At 46.9% G+C, this 27,682-nt stretch overlaps 1 long non-coding RNA gene across 1 annotated transcript; it reads left to right on the top strand.

Annotated features, from left to right (window-relative positions):
• Window positions 1–5,385: 5,385 nt before the first annotated feature.
• On the top strand, window positions 5,386–18,034 carry LOC117435968 (uncharacterized). The gene is made up of 3 exons (XR_004549506.1): window positions 5,386–5,678; window positions 9,809–11,549; window positions 14,883–18,034. It is a non-coding gene; the product is annotated as an uncharacterized lncRNA (long non-coding RNA).
• The last annotated feature ends 9,648 nt before the right edge of the window (window positions 18,035–27,682 follow it).

Genomic DNA, 27,682 nt, shown 5'->3' with positions numbered 1-27,682 from the left:
GGTGGTGAGACGAGAAGTTTGATAGCCGTAGCTATTCATGGGATGTGTGCTATTAACCCTGAGGAATAAAGGAAGATCTAAATGTGCAATCATAAGGACTGTTCAGGTGGAAGATTCCTGATGGTATCTCTGCTGGACATGGGATGAAACCCTAAAGAATGGATGCTGGTTTCATGTTCCCTAGATGTTTCTGTTAGTACTCCATCAGGTGTGAAGGGCCTTGTAGGACCTTGTAGAGATCTCTGCATGGATACACTCACCTTGGGAAGGTTTTATGAAGTCATTTTGCAGAGCTTGTTGAGACCTCCCAGGCAGGATAACAAACAGCCTATGAATAGCTGTTGTATGTCTTGTTTCCTGCCCTTGACTTCCCTGCTTGGAAATCTCACCTGAAAGGACTTGAGGGATCAGTCTGTTACTCTATCTGTGATCTCTGATCATAGCATGCAGATCTGATTCATTGTAAGTGCAAACTCTGCTCACAAGATTTGGGGTGAAATCCAGTTTTAGGTTTCAAGTATCCTTAAAAATCTGCTGCTTTAAGAATCCAGCTTTGGGGTCAGGCCCTTCCTTGGCTCTAGAAACACCACTAGGAAAAGAAAGCAGGACAGTATCCCTGGCTCCATGCACAGACAAGATCTGCAAGCACAGGTCTGTCTCTGCACCTCCGTGGTCATGAGCCATTCTGTGGGATCTTGCCATGTATCCCTGAATGTGTGGGATCCAAAATCCACACCGCAATGGAAAGTAAGACTGGGCAGCCTGGGAGGCACAGCTGGGATGGAAAATAGCCACAGCAGCTTTATATAAGAACAATAAAAAGCAAGACTGTAATTACCTTCCTGCTCACCCTCGCTGTGCTGCAATGAAGTCTCTGCCATTAACATCTCATCTACATACAAAGGTAGTGCATCTCTCAGTGTATGGGAATAGTGAATGTAGTGAGAATAGTGAATGTACTACAGCTCTTGCTGGAAAGAAGAGTTGTATGGTGTAAGCCTCTGACTTTAAAATAACTGCATTCATGTGAGGTCTTAGCCCACTATAACCAGTGGTAAAAACATCAATATAGAATAGAAATATTGTATCATTTTTCATGTCATAGAATCATAGAATCATGGAATAGTTTGGGTGGGAAGAGACCATCTAGCCCAAACCCACTGCATTGAGCAGGGACATCTTCAACTAGATCAGCTTGCTCAGAACCACATCCAGCCTGGCCTTGAATGTCTCCAGGGATGGGGCATCCACCACTTCTCTGGGTAACCTGTGCCAGTGTTTTACCACCCTCACTGTAAAGAATTTCATATAAGCCAGGCCTATAAATGGTTTTTAGAGCAGCAGCCAGGAAAATTGTCTAATAGTTTAACTCTTCACCAAGTCTCATGGTACCCAGTATGGCTTTTAACCCCTCTGTCCTTCCACAGCACCAGTGAGCCTTGGGGCCTGCCTAAAGACATTCAAACGCAGCATCACTGAAGGTGCAAAACCAGGGGATTGATGTAGGCTCCAAATCCAGAACTTCAGATGAAGGAAAAGACCATAATTGTGGCCTATTCACTACTCAAGTGAGCAGCTAAAGGATACATGTAGAGGCTGATCATGGTGATGCTGCTTTGGTGCTGCCCCAAGGGAGCTCACAGGCTCTGAGAGCAGTCAGATATGAGTTTGCCTCAGCCTTGCTGGAGATGGCTTCGGCCATCTGAAGAGTTATCAGTGTTCACCTTCACAACTGGTTTATCTGGCTCCCACCTGCTGGATTTAGAGAGCCCCCAAACTATTATTATCAAGGAAATTGTATTAACTACTATGTGCCCCAGTGAGTAAGTAGACGGGCTCACTCACTGGGAATGGGGAAACACATTCCCAAAGGAAAATCCGTCCTCCTCCCTTTCCTCAGGCTTACCTTCAGTTTTAAAGACACAATCCAAACCAGCCCAGGTCATCCCACGCCAGCCAGAGGGTCAAGGCCCCAGGATCTTCCTTGCCTGGTTTTAGCCTCTCTCATAGCTGCATCCAGATCACTCAGACAATAGGCAGAAACCTGCTGAGTTGTTGCTGCAGTAACCCTCACACCTTGCCATAGCTGTCTGGTCCAGAGACTCCTCCTCCAAATTGAACACCCTGCACACTCAACTGGAGTGAAAGACATCAAGTCACAGGCAGGGACACCCTCCACTGGAGCAGCTGTTCCAAGCCCCTGTGTCCAACGTGGCCTTGAACACTGCCAGGGATGGGGCAGCCACAGCTTCTCTGGGCACCCTGTGCCAGCGCTTCAGCACCCTCATAGTAAAGAATTTCTTTCTAGTGTCTAATGTAAATCTCCCCTTTTCAGGTTAAAGCCATTCCCCCCTTGCCCTGTCATTGCAGGCCCTTGTAAAAAGACCCTCTTCAGAGGCCTCTTCAGAGGAGCTCTGAGGTCTCCATGCAGCTTCTCTTCTGCAGGCTGAACAGCCCACCTCTTTCAGCCTATCTTCATAGTATAAGAACAACTTATCCTGTGCAAAGAACACATGAAAGGCCCATGTCTCAGCAGGGGCAATGCGCTACTTGGATCACACTGTGGCTCCAACATCTTTTTTTGTGAGATGTGAAGATGCAGAGATGTGAACTTTGCAGCACTCCAGTGAAGCCTTTCCTGTTGAATATTGCTCCTCTTTTGGGGGGGTGGGATGGGGGGACACACAGTTTCCTGATGTTTGTGAGCTGTAGGAACATGGGCTTTTATATTCAGGCTGCTCTTATGGAGGCTTTTGCGTGGACAGCCTGCGCCACAGCCTGCTCCATGAGCCCTGACTACTCCCAAGTCTTTCCAGTGCTGATCGCTTCCCATTGAGAGCACGGAACAGTGGGGCTTACAGCTCCCGGGAATCTGCCAGCATGGAAACAGAACCTGACTAACAGCTTACAAACCTTCACTCTGGATGCTCTTCTGTCTCTCTGGGGTTCTTAATGGGTGCAAAGTGTCTGAACAGCTCTTTGTGTTTGTTGCTGCTATGAGAGAAACACCTTTGCTCTTGTTTTTGTCAGAAGAGAAGCTGTTGGGACGTGCTCAGCATCTCGCTCCCTTCCGATAACCCTTTCGGCATCCTTCCGTTCTGTGGTTGTTCATTTGTTACCCCTGCAATCTGATTCCTGATCTCAGCCCTCCTCTTATCAGCCCCTTTCGCTGAGGAGTTCCAAAGCAAGGGGTTCATTTTTAATCTCTGTGCTCTTTCTCTGTCCCTGAGGCCTCGTTTTGCTGGGGGAGGAGGTGAGTGATAGGACTGATGTTTGTGGGGGGAAGGGGCTGCTGTCCATTAACTCCCTGTTATCTATCTATTCATCTGCCCTGCAAAACAAAGGTATGATTGTTGCTCCAGCTCACAGACCTGTGCTGGCTTCACTCCAGCTACTGTGGGTCATAGGAGCAGAGGAGATACAGAGGCATGGCCTGGGTACAGCCCAGCATCCAGAAGGTAAGGCCTCCTATATGTCTATGTAAACACATCCTTCCCACCAGCTGGTACCCAAGCCCAGGATGGGCTCACCTGAAGCAAGCAGGAGGTGAGCCCATCCTGGCCACAGGCTTCCTCCACTTGGGTGTATAACCCTACCCGTAAACCATGGGATGGCTTCTGCACCATCCCAGCATCTGGCAAACCCATTTTGGGCTGTGCTCTTACTTAAGCAATTATATAGGATATAGGGTGCTAGAACATGAGTTCCCTTATCTCTGTTTCCCACATTACACCCTTTCCTAAGGCAAATTGATGCAGCCCCATTGAAGCCGAGGCACTGATTGACACTAGCTGAAGATCTGGCCCTGATTCTGCCCTGCTTTGCCTCTGGGTAGTCATTTACACCTGTTCAGGGTGCAAAAGGCAACCATCAGCAACCACTGGAGCTGCAAAGCAGCGAAGTCCCATCCCATTGCCTTCAGAGCCTGACATGCCACGCACTGATCAGTGGCACGGGGCCCAGTTCCCTTTGCATCTCAGTTGGTTTTGGCGTTGCACATAGGCATCCTCTCTTCAGCTTCTAGTAAAGCCCTGAGATCACTGCCAAGTCTCATGAAAGAAGAAGTTGTGACCCAGTTCCTGGAGGGTGACTTAGTGTAAATAGCTTTCAGTGGCATGATGACACCCGCATGAAATCTAGCAGTGCACTTGTCAGCCCGTGAAATAAGGAGCCAAGAACCAGTCCTGATCCAACGTTACACAGTGAGTATCCTTTCCTTTCCTTGCACACGCAAAAGCCATGGTGCTTTCCGCAAGAACTGCTGTTGTGCAAGCCAGACAGGGCTTGGCTGACTTTCTGAATCATCAAAATAGTGCCAGCTTGCACGGACAACATCAGCTTTTGTGCAAAGCTTGCCAATACTGAAGAAAACCCTGTATGCCTGAATTAGACCCCAGTTCACTGCTGCTTCCCTGAGTTGTCTCTATAGCCAGCTACAACCCTGTGGCCAAAGAGTCTTCCAGGGACTAGGCAGACGTGTCTCCATTCACTGCTTGCAATACACCTGCAGGAACTGAGGCTGAACTCTGTCATTTTACTTACCTTGGTGACACCCTGTCTAGCTTGGGACTAGTTGGTGGCCTCAGGAGAGCCTGTGCAAACAAAGGTGAAGCTGGACAGTCATCAGTACACGTCTTCATGGCCTCTCCTTTGGTCTTGAAGGCTTCCAGGCATGACAGGGAACCCCACTGGTTTAGCAGGAGGTGTCCTAGCCCATGGCAGGGGGCTGGAAATGGATGATCTCAAGGTCCTTTTCAACCCAAACGATTCTGTAATTCTGACAGTCACTGTTTTATTCCATCGCCACCCAAAATCCAATGAAATTACTGGCAGGTCTCTGGAACCAATTCCAAACCAAATGGATCCAGCATTTAGATCTAAGCACCATGTTTAGATCTGTGGGCTGCTTTGGGCTTGTAATTTCCATGGGGATTTGCATAATAAAATACAGTAATAGGCTGGGCAAGTACATTGAGTGGTGGCTGTGAGCCAGGAACTAATGAGCTCCACTGCAGACTGTTTAGCTTTGGACAAGTCATTTGACCTTCCAAAGTCACATCATCCCAATCTGTGAAATGGGGATGGTAATACTTGCCTCACAGGGGTGTTGTGAGGATTAATTAGTTGCTGCTTGTACATTGCTTTGATGATGTTAAGAACTACATGCCTGCTAAGTATTGTTATTGTATCATACCTGGGAAGATATTGCAGTTAGGGCTAAATCCTGCCCTTGGATAAGGATGTATCTTTCCCCATGTTTTGTAAAATCAGCTGCTGGGCTTGCACAAGCAGCATTTATATAACATTGGTCACAAACATCAACGTGCACCTTGTGCCTTGGACATTGCCAAATCCCAAGACAATAGCCTGCTGGGAGTTATGTGGTGCCCCATCCCCATGCAAACAGCATTGGGCAGGAGCCTAAATACAAACTCCTTCCCTCTCTTCCCCCAAGAATGGAAACTGATGCTTCCATCAGGCATTTCAGCAGTGACCTCAGGTCTAGAGCTCGGAGTGCCACACCAAACCCATGGGCACATCAGTGCTGCACGATGCTGGGAGGACAGCCTGTGTTGGACAGGGCACCGGGACAGCTGAGTGCACTCCAGCACACTGCAAAGCTATGATGGAGTAACTGCAGGAAGACACGGATGCATGCATGAGCACAGATGGAAAAGGTAAGCTCCCCTTGCCCAAACTCTAACCCTTAGGTGGGCGCTTCCTCTCTCATTTGCTCCCTTGAGAGCAAAGCTCTTTCAGCTCCTCGGCATTTAGGCCTAGATCATAGAACAGAATCATAGAATCATAGAATAGTTAGGGCTGGAAAGCACCTTCAGATCATCCAGTTCCAACCCCCCTGCCATGGGCAGGGACACCTCACACTAAACCATGTCATCCAAGGCTCTGTCCAACCTGGCCTTGAACACTGCCAGGGATGGAGCATTCACAACTTCCTTGGGAAACCCATTCCAGTGCCTCACCACCCTTACAGTAAAGAATTTCTTCCTTATATCCAATCTAAACGTCCCCTGTTTAAGTTTGAACCTGTCACCCCTTGTCCTATCGCTACAGTCCCTAATGAAGAGTCCCTCCCCAGCATCCTTGTAGCCCCCTTCAGACACTGGAAGCTGCTCTGAGGTCCCACAGAATCATAGAATCAACTAGGTTGGAAAAGACCTTTAAGATCATCAAGTCCCAACCATTATGCCAGGACTGCCAAGACCACCACTAAACCATGTCACTGAGGACCTCATCTACACAGTGTCTGAACACTAGATAGTACAAACTAGTGCGCAACGAAGAGGATTTCACTGACTGCAGCAGGCTAGGGCTCAGGATCATTAGTAGGCTCAAACCACAGTATCCAGCCTGCTCAAGGAACACATCGGAGTTATGCATCCAAATTTCAGTGACATTTAGTGGACGTCAGCCAAACGGCTCTCTTTGACTCCTTTGAAATCTGAGCCATAACAGTCAGTGTATCTTCGACGTGTGAACTGCTCCGAGAAGTCTCCCATATAGATTAGACTGCATCAAAGAGTTCCACTACACTGAGTTTAATGAAGACGGAGGGTTGAGGTGAGGCTGATCAGCAGCAACCTCCTCCAAAACCAAAACCAACCCAAACGTGGCCAGTTTGAAAGGGTTAAGGAGGGAAGCTGTTTGGGTGGACGGTGTACATTAACTACCATTTTCAGCCAGCATGCAATGACTGGTTAGCGGGGCTTATCATCCCCAGCTATGTGAGGAATTACAATAAATGCCTGCAATGCAAGCAGGTTTCCGGCTTAGGAAGGTAAATAATGGAAGTCACTATTTTGGTCGGAGTTGTAAGAATTCCCCCGCACACAGGCTGCCCTCCCACTGTACCACAGCTAACTCTGCTCCCTGCTGCTTGGCAAAATGAAGGCTTTTCATGCATCCTTGGGACTTTTGCTTTGTCTGCAGAAGCAGCCGACTCATGATTTCCTCTTTGGTGGCAAGCAAGAGGTTACATTTTCTGCATTCATTTGTTTTAAGCACTTCCTGAATGTAACGACCTAAGGATGAGTGGAAGGAGATAGGAGCTGCTCCGAGATGGAGACTGTGTGATCTGTAGGGGAAAAGTAACAAAGCAACCAGAGAATAACTCTGGTGCTTCCAAAGCCTTCAGTGACAAGAGGCTGCAGCTCTGCAGCACCATCCCATGCAGAAAACACTCCCAAACTGTTCGGTGATCGGCTGCTACTCAAACAGCCACTGGAATAACACTTTGGCTGCCTCTGCACGGTAGAAACAAGGTAAACTTTGGGTAGCACTTAGCAGTAAATAGGGAATAAAGTCATTAGAGCTGAAGAGTTTATTCTCACTTAGCCCAAGGCCCTTTTCCCTGCCCTGGCATCCCCAGGCACGTGCCTGACCTGCCCTCTCTCTGAGGCCTTCACACGCCGGCTGTAGGAAACACCAGGATCCTGCCATGGGAGGGGAATAGGGGTGGGATCCCAAGCCTTGGGAAGTTCCTTGTGGATCTGGCCAGGCTCCAGTTAAGTCCATGAGAGCCTCAGCCCCTTCTGCTGGTGAATGTTTATGAACCACAGGAGGGGAAGCCCAGCAGAGCATGGAGATGACGGTGCCAGGGAAGGGTTAAGCAGCACCACGGCTCCAAGAGCATCACTGCCTCACACATGCCGTATTTCATAGCAAAGTGAACATATTAACACTGGCATGCTCCCACACACCGCCTTGGCTCTCCTCCAGGAAAGCATAACCCAGCTATTTGGCACACAAGGCCGCAATTTTATTTACACAATCAACTTCTTGATAAACATAAAACTTACCAAATATACCACACCCTTAAAATAGAAAAGGAAGAAGGCTGGGGGGGACCTGCAGGAACCTGACCTTCTTGGACAGAAGGGATAACCTGCTTTGGTTTGATACCCCCATCCCCAAAGAAACCACCTGTGGGTACCAGAGGGTTTCCCCTTGCTTTAAGAAAGGGTCCTGCCTGGGGGATGCACAGGGATTCTGTGATCCCCCCCATCCTCACCTCATTTCCTGGTGTCACAACTGCTGCTGGCTAGCATAGCTGTTAGGGGAAGAGGGCTCTGCTCTGCCAGCAATGCCAAAACAGCACGATCCGGCCTTATTTACTGCTCTTACCCTCTTCTTGACATGAATCTTGGCACAAGTCGCTGAGTCTCTATGAACATTATAATTGCCAGCTCTCTGTCCCTCAATCTAACCAAGTGGCAGCTGTAGGTTTTACTCTGGGAGGAAAACATTGCCCATTTCATGTGGCAACGAGATTTCCTGGAGACATTCTCCCCTTTGCAGAGCACAGACAATTCAGCTGGGAAGCAGGGAAACCTGGAAGCCAAAACCTTCAGCAGCCCCCCAGGGCACCCACTGCCTTAGGGAAGCTCTGCCTAAACATCAGATAAAACTGCATCAGGCTTGCAAGGAACCGAGAGGCACCCATATGTGTGCTGCTTCTACCTGGGGTCATCTGAACTCAGCTGCATCACCTTCTTCACCTTTAGAGCTCACATTTGTCCACTTACCTCACAATTGTCTTGCTTGGCTACTTGACAAAAGGCCCATAACCTCACTCCATAGCTCTGTAGGCACTGGAGACCAGAGTGGCATCATAAGAAAGTTGGGTCTGTTCAGCCTGGAGAAGAGAAGGCTGCATGGAGACCTCAGAGCAGCCTTCCAGTATCTGAAGGGGGCTACAAGGATGCTGGAGAGGGACTCTTCATCAGGGAATGTAGTGACAGTACAAAGGGTAATGGGTTCAAACTGAAACAGAGGAAGTTCAGGTTAGATCTAAGGCAGAAGCTCTTCCCTGTGTGGGTGCTGAGGCTCTGGCACAGGGTGCCCAGAGAAGCTGTGGCTGCCCCATCCCTGGCAGTGTTCAAGGCCAGGTTGGACACAGGGGCTTGGAGCAACCTGCTCTAGTGTGAGGTGTCCCTGCCTATGGCATGGGGGTTGGAACTGGATGAGCTTTAAGGTCCTTTCCCATCCAAATCATTCCATGATTCCAGTGCAAGCTCTCCAAGGGCCAGGGCTAATCTGCTAAGCTTCAAACTGGACACTGGGAAGAAAAGGAGATGCTTAAACACAGCCTAAATCCCACTCAGGACAAAGTGCAAGAGAAAAATTAATGGGTCAAGGGCATTAAACTGATTTATACTGGCTGAGGATCTGGATGTATCTGCTTTATTCCTTGCAGATAAAAAGACCTGCCTGAGGCTAATAAGCTTTTGATAGTTTGGGAAACAAAGATTGATTCTTTCTTTCTTTTTCCCACCTTCAAATACCTGAGACACACTGCAATCATTTAGACAGATTAGCATCTAGAGATAAGAGGAGCTGAATGGTTGGCCTCAAAACCAAGCATTCGTGACAATTCTTGAAACAACAACACTATTACTCTCCATTTCCACAATTCATATACAACTGCAAAGAAAACCCTTCTCCCTTTGCAGCTGGAAAATGTACTCTAAACAGCCTACCCGAAGCCTTGTCATAGCTCCTGAATACCCGGAGGCAGGTGAGCTGCTCCCTGAGGCCATTCTGGATGCAGCTCAGGGTCAGAGCCCAAGACACTGGATGAATAGCTGGCTCACCTCGGTATGTACATCTGAGATGCAAAAGAAGGCCCCCTCCCAGGAAAGGACAGGAATACTGGATATTAGAGCCAAGGAATGTCTGCAGGACTGGGTAGTCCAGTACCAGAGTGAAAAGCACTTCCTTGAAAGGAGAGCAGGGAGTTTCTGAAACAATCCAGTTGTTGCCTGCCAGATGTTTTTGTTTCTCTTCATAGGCTGGGAAAGGAGAACATGGGTCCACCTAAGCAGATTGCAACCGTGATGGGAATTTCTCAGGCTACCCATTACAAAACAGCCACGGTGCATTCACTCCTCAGCTCCTCTCCAAAAACCACCAGCTGAAATGAGACCCACCAAGATCTGCCAAGGGGAAATCTTGCCCTTTGGCCATTGCCCCTTGGCTCATGTAGTCAAGACACAGAGGAATCCTGGGGATGCTTCAGGAGACTACTGCAGCCAAAGAGCTTGCGGGTGCCCTCTTACTTTTGTGGTATCCATCCCATAGGGTCTTGTACCCACCACTGTAACAAAACATTTGCAGAGAGTAATTTGGAGCTGTCTGCTACATATTCAGGTGCACACGAACAAAAGGCACTCCTTGCATTGTGAATACTTTCTTCAAGTACGAGCTGTTGTCCAATTCTCCACAATGGCCAACTCCTATGATGTTATAGTGGGTAGTACTACAGATAGTGACTTTCCACTACACTGGTTTTCACAGCTAAGAACCTCATCTCTGATTTAAAGTCAGTTTTTACCCTCTGTGAATGGAAGGACCTGAGCACCTTCGATGCAAAAACCAGAAGGCAACATGTGCCCAGCTCTGTGTACTAAAACCTCAGGATTTCTAAGCCAATCTCAAGATTTCACTTTTTTGCTACTAACATGACTAGTGTCATATGAAAAAGAAACAGCTCCCAGTCTGCAGGCGGTTCATATAAGTGCTATAAACCAACAAACCAACTGAACTGGTTTGCTGCAAGTATGCTCTACAAAGAGCTTCCTTAGTCCATCTGTTAATCTTACACAGTGCACATGACATCCCAAAACTGAGTATCTTGTCAGGAATGACACTTAGATCCCAGGTATTTCAGGTTGCATGTAACCACTTAGCACATTGCTGTCACTGCCCTTTCAGCTCAGGCATGTAGAGGTGTGCTCCATCCATACAGACAACAGCTCATGGTGTGTGCTGTTGGTTGTGTGCAGGCTCCTCTGTAGCTGCAGCAGCATCAGCAGCTTTTCTACAGGGCAAAGGCAGGCTGAGGAAAGCCTACAGCTATCAAACCACCTCATCTAACACAGCCCATACCAGAAGGTTCATACCACCAGCCAGCATCCTAGAGCATGTCCTGCATCACAGCTCCTTCTGTTGCTAAACACAGGTAAGAGACAGCAGTGAGCACCCAGAGCAGTTAAGAGGCTTTGCAGCCAGCAGGAGAACATAACTTGGACCGGTGACCACTGCCCCTGCAGAAGGATGCTGGGATAAGGATAAAACAGAAGGGATCTTCTTGCCACCCTACCTTAACACCTCACAACACATGTTGTGTTTGAACCCCTTTCCTCCTGCTCTAAGACTGAGAAACAAAGGCCAGGGAGAGTCAGGCTCCAGACCAGAAGTACCACAGCTCTGCAAGCTGGAAACCTTCAACCTGAGGGACATCTCCACCAGAAGCACTGATGATTTCTCTCCAAATGAGCCTCATCGAAGCCTATTTCAGAGCCACAGGAGGGCGAGCTGGGGAGGAGGACTTCAAGGCTGCTTTCAAACGAACTGAATCAGAGGTTTACCCAACCCCTCTCTGTCAGAAGTTTCTGAATAACGCACCAGCTTGAACCACTGGAAAGAAACAAATAAATGAGCTGGCAACTTTCACAGGGAGGAGCCTTGAAGCCCAGTTCCCAAGACCACGCCAACCAGCTCCGTGTGACAGCATACAGGAATGAAAATAGGTAGGTAACATTAACAGAAATACACTGAAACTTAATAACAGCAGCTTGTCAGGACATGCACCAAAGAGAAATGGCTCATAATAGCTACAGCTTGTATTATGAATGTTTCATAGCCATCTGGCTAACAGAGCTGCCTGAACTCAACTGATGTGCTGTGTGCGCTGCGGTAACCCACGGTGCATGCTCAGGAAGGAGACTGCTCAGCAGAAGTCCTAACATCTGTATTAAAAAGAGACACTATTTCTCTTGTCAGATGCAAACACATTAGAATAACACCACAGCAATGAACTGTGTCCTTCCTTGGTGTAAATCAGTGCAGTTCACTCAGGACAAATGGAGTTATCCCAATTTACACCAACTATAAGGGCCAGCCCCATTGTCTTGACCTCTTCTTGGTTTAGGCAGAACTTTCATGTGTCTACCAGTCGTTTAAAGCAAAGGCATAGTTTAAAAGCAAAAGTAACCCCCCTGCCTTTCCTCTCCTGATCTGATTCGCATACAAAATGGGCTTATGAACTCCAAAATTATGGGAGGGATTGAGGGAGGAGGAAAGGGAGACACAAGAGCCCTTTTATTTTGCGTCTTATTCACAATGAAAATTGGCACAGAAGCCAACCACATACATTAACATAGTTTGGGCAAGTTTAACTCTCATGAATACATTTCTGTGGAAAAACTATGTGACTATGGAAAAATCCCCTCTTTTTTGCCATTCGAAAAGATAACAGGCTTCTATGTGGAACATACCCAGAACCTGCCTGATTCAGAGACATGGAAATACAAAGATGAATAAGGCTGAGTTTCCCATGCTAGGGGCCCATGGAAACTGAGAGGGGAGGAAGAAGTAAGGAGGCCCATTGACTCAGGAGAAGGACTTTCATCCTACAGGTGAAGGAAGTATTTGAAGGCACTGGTAACATTGCAGGCCTGTTCCAGAGCCCATTTAAGTCACTGGCAACATCCCATTGACTTCACTGCGATGTGGGTCAGGGCTAAACAGTTTTATAACATAATCCAAGTCTATTTCTACATCACTGTGTAATGAGTGGGATTCAAAACAGTTCAAGTGTGCCCAGCCCTGGGACTTACCTGCTTTCTGTCCACATTTCTGGCTCATAGGCTGGCTGCTGCTTGGGTTTGAAGTCTCAGTATCACACTGAGGAAGAGCTGAGCTCAGCACCAATGTGGAGCACTGTCGCAGACTGAAGTACACCCTAGATTGCACCCATGCCTAAGTCAGGCAACCTGGAGGAAGGAAAGAGTTGGCCAAATGTATCAGGGCATTAACTGCACTTCTCTCCCTTCCTGCATTTCCATGCCCCTCTCCAAACTCAGGCTGAGGAGGGCTCACAAAGGGAACTGGGCATATCTGCTGGACAATGTGGGCATTCCTTTGATGGTACAAGTAACCCTGGCACCCAAACTCTGGAATGTAAAGCTAGCCCGGACACAGTGATGTGCACTGGGATCCTCTGACCCAACTGCGTCCAGGTGCAGCCTTAAGAGCTCTGCAGAATTTCACAGCTACACAAAAATAGGACCTTAATACATTCCTAATTGAACCTACAAACTATTGCCATGCCCATAAAGAACCCCTTTGCTTTTGCTCACTTACTGCCCTGCTATCGTGCTGTATTTTCAGCAGAGGATGGTAACCACAGAATGCCTGTTTTCTCCTGAATGAACCAGTTGGCGTTATTATTGCCTATCTGATACATCAGCTTGCATACCAAGTCCTTCATCAGATCACTTTAGGAGCATGTCACTGCACTAGGCCCTTAATATCTTGCTAATTTGTTTCATCAATTACTAATTGGACCCTTTAAATGACTCATACTGGGATGGTGAGTCTCACCATACAGAAAACTCAGTGATCTCAGGAGAGGTAACCCAAAATTAAACAGCAGGGTAGGAGCAGGACAGGGAATTTTCCTCCAGGATTGGCAGTTCAGAGCCCTTATCGCTGTGGTGCATCTAAGCACAGCCTATTTTGCACCTGCCTAAACACAGAGTTTCCACTGATGTCAGTGTGTGGAAGGAGCGAGGTGTACAGATCCACTCATTGAAGGCAAAGGATCTGCAGAGCAGATCAAAAGGGAACGTTCTCCCTGTGGGACAAGTCCATCCCTAGTGCTAGTTCTTGCTTTAATGGCACTTAATGCACATTGCCACTGATGTCATTGCTAAAATTGGCTCTGCTGCAGAGATGGGGATTGGTGTGAGCAGTGAACAGGATTTTTCACAGATGACCACTTCCAGAGGCTGCCTTTGCCTTTTCCAACACAACTGTCTCCAAACACTACCTATAAACAACGTCACTACCTTGGTGTGACACTGGGGAAAGGTACCTGAGTGTTTCAGGACCAGTTCTCCCATGCACAGTTCAGTTACATACCAGGCTAGGCTGGAGAGAGGTCACCCAGACCTGTCTGACTGACCCTTCACACACTGACCTGTTGTTTTTCCCTTGGAAAGCTTGATCCCCACTTGCCTTGCAGGAAAGGATGGGGTTTTTCTCACCTACCTCCCAACAATGTTGGTATCTCCATCTGCTCAGCCACATTCACCTCCCACCAGAGTTAATGGAGTGAGTAGGCACTTCTGGGGAGTAAATCACCTGGCCTACAGCAGATGCCTCCCTTAGGATAAGATCAGTATCGCTTCCTGACAGCTGCGAAGACCATTTACCTCTAGATCTAGGTACAGGTCCACACAGAGCCAGAGGAATCCCATCCCGAGCGAATGGTCAGATGCTGAGCTGCTGTAACAAGTTAAAAGCACAGTTGTTTTACACACATACACTGTCCCTGCCTGCATCCTTTGCTCCTTGCCCACCTCTTTGCCTTGCTCTAAGCTGCCTTTTATGACTGACCCTAGGAGATGGAACCTGCTGCTGTTCCTACACCTCCAATAAACAACAAGAACATGAAGACCGCCACGTGTGCACAGGCGGTGCTGCTCCAGCACTGAGGCTTGAAGCAGAACTGGTTAGCCAAGTTCTTACATGGAGACACAAAGCCCCAACAGGGACCTTTGCAAGTATCTCTGCTGGTCTCCCGGTCAGCGTTTTACCCAGCTACATGGTTCCCTGCTATAATTACAGGTATATTCCCATTGGATTTGGCACCACCGCTTAACCAAACACCATGCATTAGCTCCTAAGAGAAAGATGTTATTTATTTTACCCACACAAGCTTTATCTTGTAGCAGCCATCAACTTTCCACAGAAAGACTACACTCAACTGCTATCCATCAGTCATTAGAGGCAGCTTCTAAACTTTAATATCTCCAAAGGAACAATAATTGCAACCCTTTAATACTTCATACTTGCAGACAAGTGGAATGAGCTCCCTGGAACCAGCGGGTGGTGTATGCTCAGCTGCTCAGAGCAATATTCGCCTTGCCTGTTCCCAGCGAGGACAGCTGACATCAGAGGAGCCATGGACCATTCAGCAGGCAGGAGAGCCCACAGCTTGGATGGTGGACATCAAAGTGCTACGTAACATGCAGATGTTTTCCATGCAGAGGCTGAGAAAAGTGATGGCCAAGATTCTGTAAACCCTGTAAGCCCTATGCTGTGGTTTTGAATTCATTTTCTCCTCACAGCCCTGTTTCCTTGCCTTTTCTTACATGGAGGCATGATGGGTTATAGCCTCTGCTGATACAACTTGATGTGACCCCATTGACTCCACAGAGTTGTTTACACAGGTTGCAAATCATTCCCATCAATTTAAATCTATGCAGATTTGCATCATGGGGAATAGTGCTACATTATTCTCCATAGCTAATAAGCTTCTTAAAATTAAGAAAATCAAATACCCTGGACATCCATTACACCTGCATTTGGAGATAAGGATTTCAGAGGCTGCCTTCTCCCACCCTATCTCATGGTCCTCATCCTGCTCCTCTGTTTATTAGAGGGTCCTCCCAGTGCCATGTGAGCCAGAGCTGAGTTGCTGGGGACAGTGGCCATGGATGTGCCCACAGCTGGATCTGCTTGACACATAGCGATATTCCCTTTCCATCTGCAGCTAACACTGTGAATATAACCCATCCCTGAATCCCCCTTAGCACAGGGCTCTCTTCACTACCACCCAGGCTCTCATATATGGGATGTAGGTAAAAATCCCTGCTCTGTTTGATAGAGGGCAGCAAGTCCAATGCACAGCTCCCTCTGCCCAGGCGAACTCCTCAACCAGCAAGCTAATAGCTGTTTTATAAAGTCCTCCTTCCCTTTCATTTTCATTTCATGCACCATTTCTGAGGCCTTGCTTTCATCTTCCTGTGGCATTAAAACCTATTTGAAACCTCACCATTTTCCATGAAACAAAATTCTTGTGTCCCCACTTGCCCTAACCAGAAGCCCTGTACCACCACATCTGCAAACCACTGTATTGTGCTAGGACCTTGTGCTGTCCTGCAAGGAACACAGCGAGGTTTCACACTAAACTTCCCTCCAGTAAATAAGTGCCCATCTATACCTACAGCACACATGGAGACAGACACTTCCCATCAGGAAGCAGTTGGCTGAGAGCTGCAAACTCAACAGCAACAACTCCTCTGCTGGGCAATATGCTGACTGAGCCTGATTTTGGGATGCACTGAATTATCCTGAAGAGCCAAGTGACTTAAGTGCTAAATTCCTTACCATACGTACTGATTTAATTTGACCATTTAAGTTTTCCAGGCTTTTTTGGAAGCCCCAGTTGAGATTTCAGGAACCAGTATGTCCAAGACAGTCCCACAGGTTGAACACTGTCATTAAAAGCATGACCTGTTCCTGCTTAAGGCAAATGATGGAGTCCCTGCAGGAGTGGCAATGAATTAAGTGGCTGGATCATCCGTCTCAGCAGTCGTTCTACATGAGGAAGCAAGACCCAAGACCACTGCAGATATCTGAGGCCATGATAGAAGTCTTACATTTGATGCTGCCCGTAACACATGTTGGGATGCATTTTCTGGATGAATCAAGGAGAGAGCATCCAAGATCTTAAATCAACCAAGAGCAACCTCTAGTGTGAAGCATCCCTACCCATGGCAGAAGGGCTGGAAACAGACGATCTTAAGGTCTTTTCCAACCCAAACCAGTCTGCGATTCTATGATTCTAAGATGATGAGGAGCTGGAGCTCATGATGACCAAGGAGAGGCTGAGAGCATTAGATTCAGACAGCTTCAAGAAGAGAAGATGAAGGGGGTAGGGGGGATGTATTCCTGTCTCAGCTACCTCAGAGACAGTATCAAGAAGACAAAGCCAGGCTCTTTCTGAGGCGCACAGCTCTGCTGCTCATAGTATGACCACTGCACTATGTGTACGTGCCACCCTGTATGCTGCTTTCCACACCATCTCCTGCTCTGAGATCAATGTTTCCATCCCGTTCCATTCCTCTTTCCCCTTAGCTAACTTGCTAGAGGTTAAGCTGCCTCTCAGACAGCCCCCATCCCACTTAGCCTGTATCCTGGGATTTTCTTTCATGAAAAAGGCACTGTAAAGGCTCTGGAGCGTGTGCTATGATTTACACGTTTTCATCTCCTGCAGCAAGCCTGCCGTCTCTGTGATGATACCATTCAGCTCCGTTTACCTGAGAACTTACAAAAATACCATCCCGGGTTGTTTTTTCCATATGGGTAAATAGTACGGGTGGGAGTATTCCTTATGGGAAACCTGGAACAGTCGCACTCTGTCGGCCTGACATTTCCTGCTGTAATTGAAACTTTTGATGTTAAAAATTCCATGCACACAGTGTCTCTCTCTAAGCCAGGCAGGGAGAAGGGCAGGGGTGGGCGCAGCGTTAGCACGCACTTTCCGCCAGCTCCCCCACTGCAGCTAGTTAAACTATAGCAGGTGAGATGCGTAGATGTAAGGGAAGGAATATGAGGAAGGAAATGCCAGCTGAGTTAGGTAATTTGGGGCAGAGGAAGCCAGACGTAGTTATAGGGGCAGGTACAGATTAAATCAACTTGAGGCTCTAGGTCTCTGCATCTTGCCCATACCCTGGTCCAGGAGGGCAGGGAGAGATGCATCCGTGTGCTCACAGGGGATGTGCATCCTGGACCTTGAGAGGACAGGAAAACAGCTTCCTTAGAAGTGCTAGGGACCAATGGGAGAAATAACTTGGCCCTTTTGCAAGGTAAAGGATGTTTAGCTGAGCATCTTTAAAAATCCTACCTGATGCTATACAACCTAATCCTCAATGAAATCAGTTAAACAACCAAATCCTAACCCAAATCCCAGCAGAAATCCAGGCAGAGGAGCCACTGTTGCCAAACATGAGCTTATCCTAGCACCACTTCCAGACCTTATGCCTGAGGACATTCAGTGTTCCCAGGCTGGATCAGATCACTTGAATTAAGACAGTTGGGGAATGAATCATAGAATCACAGAATGGTTTGGGTTAGGTAGGACCTTAAGATCATCCAGTTCCAACCCCCCTGCCATGAGCAGGGACACCTCACACTAAACCATATCACCCAAGGCTTCATCCAACCTGGCCTTGAACACTGCCAGGGATGGAGCATTCACAACCTCCCTGGGCAACCCATTCCAGCGCCTCACCAGGCAAAGGCAACCTAACATGAGCTTTATGTTAACTGTAATATGCGTTTGCACCAAAATGTTGCCTCAGAACAAGAATGCAGCCCTGCTTCCCTGTTCCCATTTTTTGCTGCTTTCCCTTTTGATGCAACTTTCTACCCCCTGAAAGGCACAAAGTAGAACAGGAAACAATCCTGCCCGCGACTCCTTTCTCAGGCACCTTACAAGATTAAAGCTCAGTGCTCTGAGCTCCTTTCACATATCCAAAGACAAGACAGTGCTAAAAACAAGTGCCCGGACTCAACGATGGTTTCTGAGATCTGGATTTTCACTGTGACAGCAGCATCTGACCCTCCAGCCACACCACCAAGCAGATTCCATCAAGCATTACTCTCCCCAGCAACCCTGACAAGCAATGGGCAGCACAAGGGGAGAAAAGGGAAGCTGGATCTACAGGAACAGGCACTTCAGAAAGGAAACAAATGAGTTATTCGAGCAGCCGTTCACATTAATGCTCATTTCCAACCCTGTACCTTACATGACAACTGACTAGAAACTCAATCTGCTCCTTGGAGCTCCACAAGCAGCTCATTCAGGAACAGAAGGAGGGAACACTGTCAGGTCTCAAATATACTCGAATGCATTTTGTGCTGCTTTCTCAATCTCTGTCACCAAAGTAGGCAAAACTAAACCTGAAGTTAATGGCTATTACATTTTGATGGGAGGTTTACTGTACAGATGCTCATTTTTATTTAGATATTTAATTAGATATTTCTGGAAAAAAGCCTGAATTTTTCCACTTTACTTTTAAATTCCCTTTATTTTTTGAAATAAATGAACTAAATAGGAACACTTAAAACCCCCCAGACTTGCCTGTGCCTACCAGTTGTTCTTACATCTCCCACCAAGGAATCTTTCATAAGAACACCCGAACAGGAGTTCCAGTTTTCCCAGGCAAAGCTGGGATGATGAATTGCATCATTTTCCCTACTACGAAGGCATCAAGAGGCCTCTTAATACTGTGACTTGTGGGTCCCCCATTCTTCATAGGACTGCCCCTTACTTGAGGGGCTCACAACTGAAGGAGAAACAATGATGGGAAACCAAAACTAACGCCCAGTGCCATTGAGCACACTGATGGCAGCAGTGCAGAAAGAGTCTTGTTCACCTCAACTCTTTCTCCAGTGACCTGATACAAGTATATGATCAGACTCACTGGATAAAGCCTTTGTATTGGTTTCTCCTGCCTTATTTCTGCTTCGTGGGCTGGCAGAACTTCAGCATGTTCCAGTGGGGAAAACAAGGAAGATCTTTATCTTGATTTTATATTGATCTTGATTTTCGTCCTCCTGGAACAAAGGAGAACTCCCAGCGTGCCATGAGCAGGAACCACATACCTCAAATTATCCACTGTGAGATAAAGAAGGGAAAACTGAGGAGGAAAAAGAGATAGCAGGTAAATAGAAACAGAGAAGTGCTGTCAAGGAACAGCAACACTTAACCTAAGAGTTGTGGGAGTCTCTGGTCTACTGCTATGGGTAAACATTTGTCCGAATGACAGCACATGGTGGAAAATTATGTGAGATGGGCCAGAACTAAGTCGTGATTGATGAGCCTTGGAAGAGCAGGACCTGGCTCTCCAATGTTGGTTTTGCAACCTTTGATCTTTATAGCCACGCATTATAAAGCGGTTTCAACTTGTAACTAAATTCCTGACATACTCAGCTGTAAAATCCAGACATATCCTGAGTAATAAAACAAATACATAAACTGGAGCTTAGGTGAGAGTCATCCTTTACTGTCACTTAATGCTGGGAACACCTAGAGCTCGTTATACGAGATTCAACAGGAAAACATCAGTTTAAGAGCAGCATGAAGGGATTTGGGCTGGAAGCAAATTAATTGGGCTGTACAGCCTACATTATTTAATCCTATCTGGATCACCAACTTACAGTGCCTCTAAAGAGCATCGCAGAGCAGGCAGCATTCAAACTGTTACACATCCTCTGACTATACAATGTGATGTTCATGAAATACAGCTTCTATCGCTCCATGTATCAGAGCCACAGGCCTTCAGAAACGTCATTCTGTGAACTGTGGATATAACCAATAAATCAAGGCAATTGCACAAGCCACAACCTAGGTGGCATTAATTAGATCAGTGGAAGTTATGATCCAACATAATTATCACTGCTACCCCACCTACGTTTAATTTCAGTGTTTCTTCCTATCTTTCCCCCAGAGGGTCAATAGGAGACTTAAGCTACATGCTTCAACAGTGTCAGTCTCCAGAGGCAGCACGAAAGAGCAGTGTTTGGTAATTACATGAGTGCAAGTAAGGGGAAGGGGACTATCACAAGATGTGATCAGATACCATACAACAAGGGGAGAAAAAAAGGAGTTCACCCTTTGCCCCTTAAACACCTCATAACTTTGCAGCTGTATAAGAGGTCTGGGCTTTCTGCTGCCTGATCTGACCCACCAGTCACTGTTCAGCAAGGTATTCACATACAGGAGTCACTGTACATATATGGATAGTCTTATCAGAGTCAAGCTGATTTCCCAAAGTCTTACCTTCATATTGAAAATGGCCTGAATGGCCCAGCCCAGGGAGGAGATGAAGGGTCAATGTACTGAGATAGGACCTGAGGCATCTCTGACCACACCTATAATAGAAAGTAGTGAAAAATAAGAGGAGTGGATGCATAGGAAAACTGGTGCCCAGGACTTGACATCCCCACTGTGCCCCTCTGTTCTTTATGTGCTTTACTTCAGACTAGCTGCAGTCTAGCAGCAGTAGCAACAAGCACAAGCTGTCCCACTACAGATGCAGTCCTGAAGCACATCCACCAGCTCAGTGCCATCCCAGAGGAATCCTACTCATGTCCTCCATGACATAAATGTGCAGTTAAGTGGGGATCATTGGGAGACTCATTTCAGAAGTACACAGTTGACCTCAAATAAAATGCTAATACCAGTCCCACCTTTAGAGGGCATGGGCAAGTGTCCACAGGTACACAGGTACTGCAGAGCACCCAAAGCTTCTGTGCAAGCATCTCCTGAGGTCACTACAGACCGAGTGTTGCAGCAATACAACCAAGCCAGTGTGATGCTACACCCAAGCTGTTTTGTCCTGCTGAAGCAGCATAACACAGCCTTGGTGCAGTTCTGCATTGGGTGATGCACGTGTCCCCTGATGGCTGTACCAACACACGGGCAGCCAGCTCCCCTGTGCGATGTGAGTGTGCTCTTCATCTCCAGCACTTCCTCTGTCAATAAGGACAATTGTACAAGCCTGTGTCTCTGAGGACTGTGCTTCAGGAAGAGAGAGTCATATAAATACAAATGGGAAACTGAGTGTTTGCAGGGCTGAGCCCTGAATCACAGTCCAGGAAACAGTTGTAATGACAGTACATGGCTGAAGAAGAACTACAGCCTTTGAACTGGCTGCAAGGGCTTTATACAAAAGGGTACCATATATTTCAGGTCACTGCAGTTCTTCCTGATTGAAGCTTGCACTATCACAGTGACTGGAAGACAAAGAGGTTTTCTGCTAAGAAATCCCCAAAGATGCTCTGTTTTGGCAGGTCAATTGCTTCTCTTCTTCTTTGACCTTTCTTCTATGCATCTGCTCTTCCCTACACATACAATAAAACATTTTCCTCTGACACTGTGCAGGGCTCTGCTTAAACAGAGCTTGGTGCAATCAGGTGCGCTCCTAGCGAGCTGCAGCCTGCAGCACAAAGACACCACTGTTTTGAGGAGGCTGCTCAGCAATGTTCACTCAACAGAAGAGACCAACCGTATGGCAATATCCATCAACCCCCTGCATTTGCTTGTAATTAAAGAAAGGTCAGTGGCTGCACCTTTGGGACAACCACGCTTATCTTTGCGCATCCAAAACCCAAATATATACGAATTTCACAACGGAAACTCCCTTTGACATCCACAAATGTGAATCCTGAGACATGACCAATATTACTGTGCTAATCTAATACGGTTGGTGAAGCCCATTTGCCCCCATGGTTGGTTACAGAACCAATGTTAGGGTAATATTTGGTACCTGACAGCAGAAGCTGTTGTATGTTCCAGTTTTTTCATGCCTCACTGCTACAGAAAGGCCCTGATTCACACCACTTCATTAACTTTCCTCGGTTTTATAGGCAGCCAGAGGGCATGCTGGATCCTCAGTTTGTTTGTCTGGATCCACTCATTAGTAAATGACGTGTAGTGAGCAATGATACGCACCTGGACATTCAGTCTGAGGAGCTTCTTTAACATTCAAATTGGTTGTGCTACTCCAGCCAAAGCAGTGTGAGTTTTTTCTCTGTGCCTTAGTACTTCTAGGAGCCATCTAGGAGCCATCTAGTACATCTAGGAGCCATAGAATGAAGGAAGAAAAGAACAAGACTTCTTCCCATGAAGCAGTTTGCTAATAACACAAAGATCCTGTGGCCAGGACCACAGCCACATTACGATGGCAATCTGAATGGCAGCACAGTCATAGAATCACAGAACCAGATAGGGTGGAAAAGACCTCTAAGATTGCATCCAACCATTCCCCAGCACTGCGAAGGCCACCCCTAACCCAAGGCACTGAGGCCTCATCTCCATGGTGTGTGAACACTTGCAGGGATGGTGCCTGCAGCCCTGCCTGGGCAGCCTGTTCCAATGCCTGAGCACCCTCTGGGGCAGGAATTGTTCCTCAGCTCCATCTAAACCTGCCCTGGTGCAGCTTGAGGCCGTTTCCTCTTGTCCCATCCCTTGTTCCTTGGGAGAAGAGCAAGAAATACTAAAGAAGAACACATATGTAGGGATTCAGGTGGGAAGTCTGTGGCAATATTGACTGATAGACTCGAGTGCTGCTCTGGAAATCTGGACCTAGAAATCTACTTTTAGGGACCAAGCCTTTAATCCCTTCCTGGCTCTCTTGGTGGTATCACCAAGTATAATTTGCTATTGTAATGAAGGGAACTGGGAGGGACAGATCAGGATACAGACAAGGCATGAGGTATTACAGCAAAATCCTTCTGACTTAGAACCCTTAGAGACCACAGATGCAAGAATCGCAGAGACACAATCCAACACAATCCCCTGCTCTACTTTTCCCCATCATTAGCTGGGTACCACAGGGAGTGCTGTTAAAAACGTCTTCTAAAATAGCTTTAGGGATTGGAAATCTGATAAGGCAAATACAAGTGGCAAAGCTGCACTGACGTCAGTGAGACTTATATAAGGGAAGATTTTGTAATGGTAAGACTGGAACTGAAAAGTCCTGCATGCTGAACAAGGAAGTTTTTCAGGTTAGCCTCAACACAAGCCACACATTTGTCCTCAAAGCAGTTTCCCCCCTGCCCTACAACTACAGCTGAACCTGGGCTGTCTCTGCAAAACTTGGTACTTTGTGTGTACAACCACACAAGCACAATTTACTGCAAAGCTACTCATTGACAAGCAGCTCAGATATTAATATTGATAGATACTTTTGAAGGGAACTTGTGAATTTATACCTATGATACTTTTAATGAAGAGAGGTGGCTGTAAATGCAGTACATTTAGCCAGTCCTGGGACAATATGGTGTGAGAGTCATTCTCCCTACATACAATCCTCCTTTTCAGGACCATCAAGTAAGATGGTGTGAATTAACACTGGCCGTTTGAAATCGACTGCAAATGAATGGAGCTAAGCCAAATGACATCAGTGGAGGATCCAGCCTTTTGACTTCAAGTTATCCTCAGTTAACACTGGCGTAATCAGAAAAAGGCGACATTTACTCCTCTGCCCAATGAAAAGAGCCTGGGCACTGACTACTGCCTGAAAACATTCCACAAGCCATGAATTATTCACAGGATTAAACAAATAATTGTGCCTAGTAAATAAATATTTGTAAGGAATGGCTGGTTCATACACCATTCAAACACACTGGAAGGGGGAGATATTCATCAGATGAATTACCCATTAAGAATTATTGGCTCAGCTCTGGTTATAACTGATAAACAGTCATGCGGATAACAAGGCAAGTGTTTGGCAAGGCTCCTGCTTTCATTCTTAGCAATATGGGTTCCTTTTCAGCAGGCACATAAGCCCAACTATTTATCCCCCTTGCAGCAGAGAAACTCACTGCCTTCAGTGCACCTGAAAGGCGAGAGCGCTGTTTCCCCAATCCCTACTTGTCTGGTTAAATTCCAGGTCAGGCAACAGCCCTCTGACAGAACCACATTCCTGCTGTAGTTTCAATTACCTAAATTATTCTTCACCTCCTGTCCTAAGCATGGGCATATTTTTGATGGCCCGAGCTGGGAAATGCGAATGCAAACTGCTACCAGATGTAGGGAGGAAGAATGAGGCACTAGCCTCTGAGTCAAAATACCTGAGTCTCTGCTGTGCCACAGGCTTTCTCTAAGCCACTTAGGCCCAAATCCCCAAAGGTATTTAGGCTTTTAACTCCTGTTCATTTCAGTGAGAGTTAAAAGCCTAAATACCTCCATGGAGCTGGGGTTTAGGCTCTATGGTTATATCTACACAGCACAAGGGTATCCATAGTACCAAGTGGGCACCTCAGAGTAACTCTTAACAACCTGGCTCCAGGGGAAGAGCAATATCCTGGTGTTGGTCTACTCTTCAGCCAAGAGTGGAATATAATCTGGTTGTGGAGAGCTCTCACCACGGCATTCCCAGCTATTCCCTCAGAGCTAGCCTGGGTATCTCCATACAGCACTGTGCTCTACCAGGTGGCTTCAGCCCACATGCCTCAAAATGACGCTGCAATCTGGGTAGCAGCTTGTCTTGTTGGGATGCAGGGAGAATCATATAACCATAGAATAGTTAGGGTTGGAAAGGACCTTAAGATCATCCAGTTCCAGCTCCCCTGCCATGGGCAGGGACACCTCACACTAAACCATGTCACCCATGGCTCTGTCCAACCTGGCCTTGAACACCACCAGGCACGGAGCATTCACAGCTTCCTCGTACAACCCATTCCAGTGCCTCACCAACCTTACAGTAAAGAACTTCCTCCTTATATCCAATCTAAACTTCCCCTGTTTAAGTCTGAACCCATTTACCCCTTGTCCTGTCACTACAGTCCCTAATGAAGAGTCCGGGAATGAGAATGCATCCCATGAAATTCACACGGTAACCAGGCATTGTGCTGGTGGGCAGCACGTAAAGCACTCAGAGCCAGCAGGCTTGGTTTGAATGAATGATCCTTCAAATTCCATGTTAATTCAGCTTTTTGGAAAGCAGCTTCCACCAGGGTGCTGTGCAGCACGCTCACATTTACATGTCTGGCATCTTTGACTTCTAACACCGCTACAGCTGTGTCTCCCCTAAAGAATCAGAGCAAATGGTTAATGTGCAGTTATAGTTAAGTTAAAAAAAGCACTGCTTTGCTGCTATTCCTTTGTCAGTTTTGGCAAGCAGCACTGGGGAAGCGAACCACTGATAACATTGCTTTATTGTTCATGTAGGTCCCAACCTTAACATGCTACATCTGTATCTTCTGTCTCAAGAAGTTGCTTTCTTTTCATCAAACACATTCCAGAAGTCAACAGTAAAAGCACTGACAAGAGACAGCAGATTGATCCATTAACTCTCACTCACTGCTAACAGTTCCTTGGCTGAAACCGGACCCTGCATTCCACTTGGGAAGATTTGGTAAGTTCAAAATGTAAACACGCTCGCAGGATTTGGTTACTGCTCCCATCCACTGCAGCTCCTGCCCCAGCTTCACACAGGAGGTGCTGGGAACCTCTACAGGTGCTGTGCCTCTTCCTTTATACATGCCTAATGAAGTAACAAACAGGACAGGCCAAACGAGTCCTATGTGCCTCGTGTTAATATTATACTACATTCTCAGTTAGTGCTAATCAATGTGGTTGCAAGGAAGGATATTAGAGCATGTAGCTCTTCCTAATATGTCTAATGATACTAATAATAATAAATAATAATAATAATAATAATAATAATAATAATAATAATAATAATAATAATGCAATCTCCCCTTGCCAGCAAAGATGCAATTAAATGAGCACATGTTTTGCCTTTTCGAGACAGGCCCTTAAGCATCTTCCTTTTAGCAGGCGATAAAATGAAGAGTCTTTGCCTCTTGTGGCTTTGGATTTGCTTTGCAAAACCAGCCTTTATTTTAAGTTGGATTTATCTGACAATGCTCCTTTGTTGAACTATTATTCTCCATCTGTATTAGCAAAGCCTGCAGGGTCTCTGCTCACAGACCAACGCTGCAGCACATCACTCACTGGAGGAACACAGAGCGAAAATGCCGTTTCTTCTACATCTAACAAAGCTGCAAAGCCCAGTGCGGGCTCGGCTCCCACTGCGGCTCTCTGTCCCCCTCTACTGACTACAACAGCTCGTCCCGGCTCCGGTTCCTGCATCCAGGGACTCAGCCCGGGGTGCTGTTACCCTTGGAGAGGTGACAATGCACCTTCTGAGAGGCAGCGAGATGCTGGCTTATCCTAGGAAGCAGCTGGACAAACAGGGTTTTGTCCAAGCCGGCCTCCGAGTTCAGCTTCACAAAACAGCACAAAATGGGGTTTTGTGCTGAAAGCTGTGATGCTGAGGTAAACCATCACTGCAGCGTTCCAGCCAACCCCTTAGGATTGTGATTTCAGATGGTGTCTCTGGCATCCCATTGGAAATGAAATCGTGCTTCCCTTTGGCTATACAGGTCAGGTTCTCGAGATGAATGACATTAATCTGGATGGAAAACTCAGTGCTTTTCAGGAGCTTTGGATGTGACAGTGGCACTTCCCAAAGAAAGACACCTAAACAAAAAGCCAGGTTTCTGAAAGAGAAGGTTTTCAAGAAGAGCCTTTGCTCTTCATACAGATTACAGTACCATGTACAGCCCACAGCTCATGAGCAGAACCAGAAGAGATTGCTGTGGGTGAATGCCAGGAGCTGCTCCACTGACATCACTGGGATTTCTGCCACTGATTTCAGTGGAGTCATGATTTCATGCAGGACTCTGCTGCCACTGGAGTCGAGGTTTAATTACACAGCTCTTTACTACCTGGCTCTCTAGGTTTCTACAATGCTGATTTCCCTCCAATCTTACTGCGAGGGTTAGTTCTGACTTGTTACAGGGGCTTGTTTGAAAGCTTCATGTTCTTTATGATAATCTTGTCCCTCTGGTACTGCGCAATCCCAGACACAGTTCCCTGTTCCAGGCGTATCTGTGTACACATCACCCGTATTTACATCTTAACACTTCAGACTTCTCTCCTTTGTTGTCTCAAGTTTCAGATGCTTTCCACCCTTCCCCTGCTTTTCTCTTCTCCATGGTCAAGTCTCTATTTCATACCCTTTTGTAACACAGGGCTACAACCAGATCCCAGCTATTAATGAATGATCTACAGAAAATGACTTGTTATTATGGCTCTGGACTGGCAATTTGGTCTGAGTTTCCAGATCATTTTGGCCTTAGGGCCATGAAGAAGTCATGCCACTGTCAGATCCATCTCTGCCTGCACAGAGAGATGTCCTGCACATTCAGACTGCAGGTCCTGCAGGAACTAGTGCTGGGTTAGCAGCCTGTCTGCCCAGCAGTGACAGCAACAGCACCTGAGGTTTGTGTG

This window comes from Melopsittacus undulatus, chromosome 3 (assembly GCF_012275295.1).
Source record: "Melopsittacus undulatus isolate bMelUnd1 chromosome 3, bMelUnd1.mat.Z, whole genome shotgun sequence".
In the NCBI taxonomy this organism is placed as follows: Eukaryota; Metazoa; Chordata; class Aves; order Psittaciformes; family Psittaculidae; genus Melopsittacus; species Melopsittacus undulatus.
Note: the sequence above shows the minus strand (reverse complement) of the source record. Positions and strands in the feature narration are given on the sequence as shown.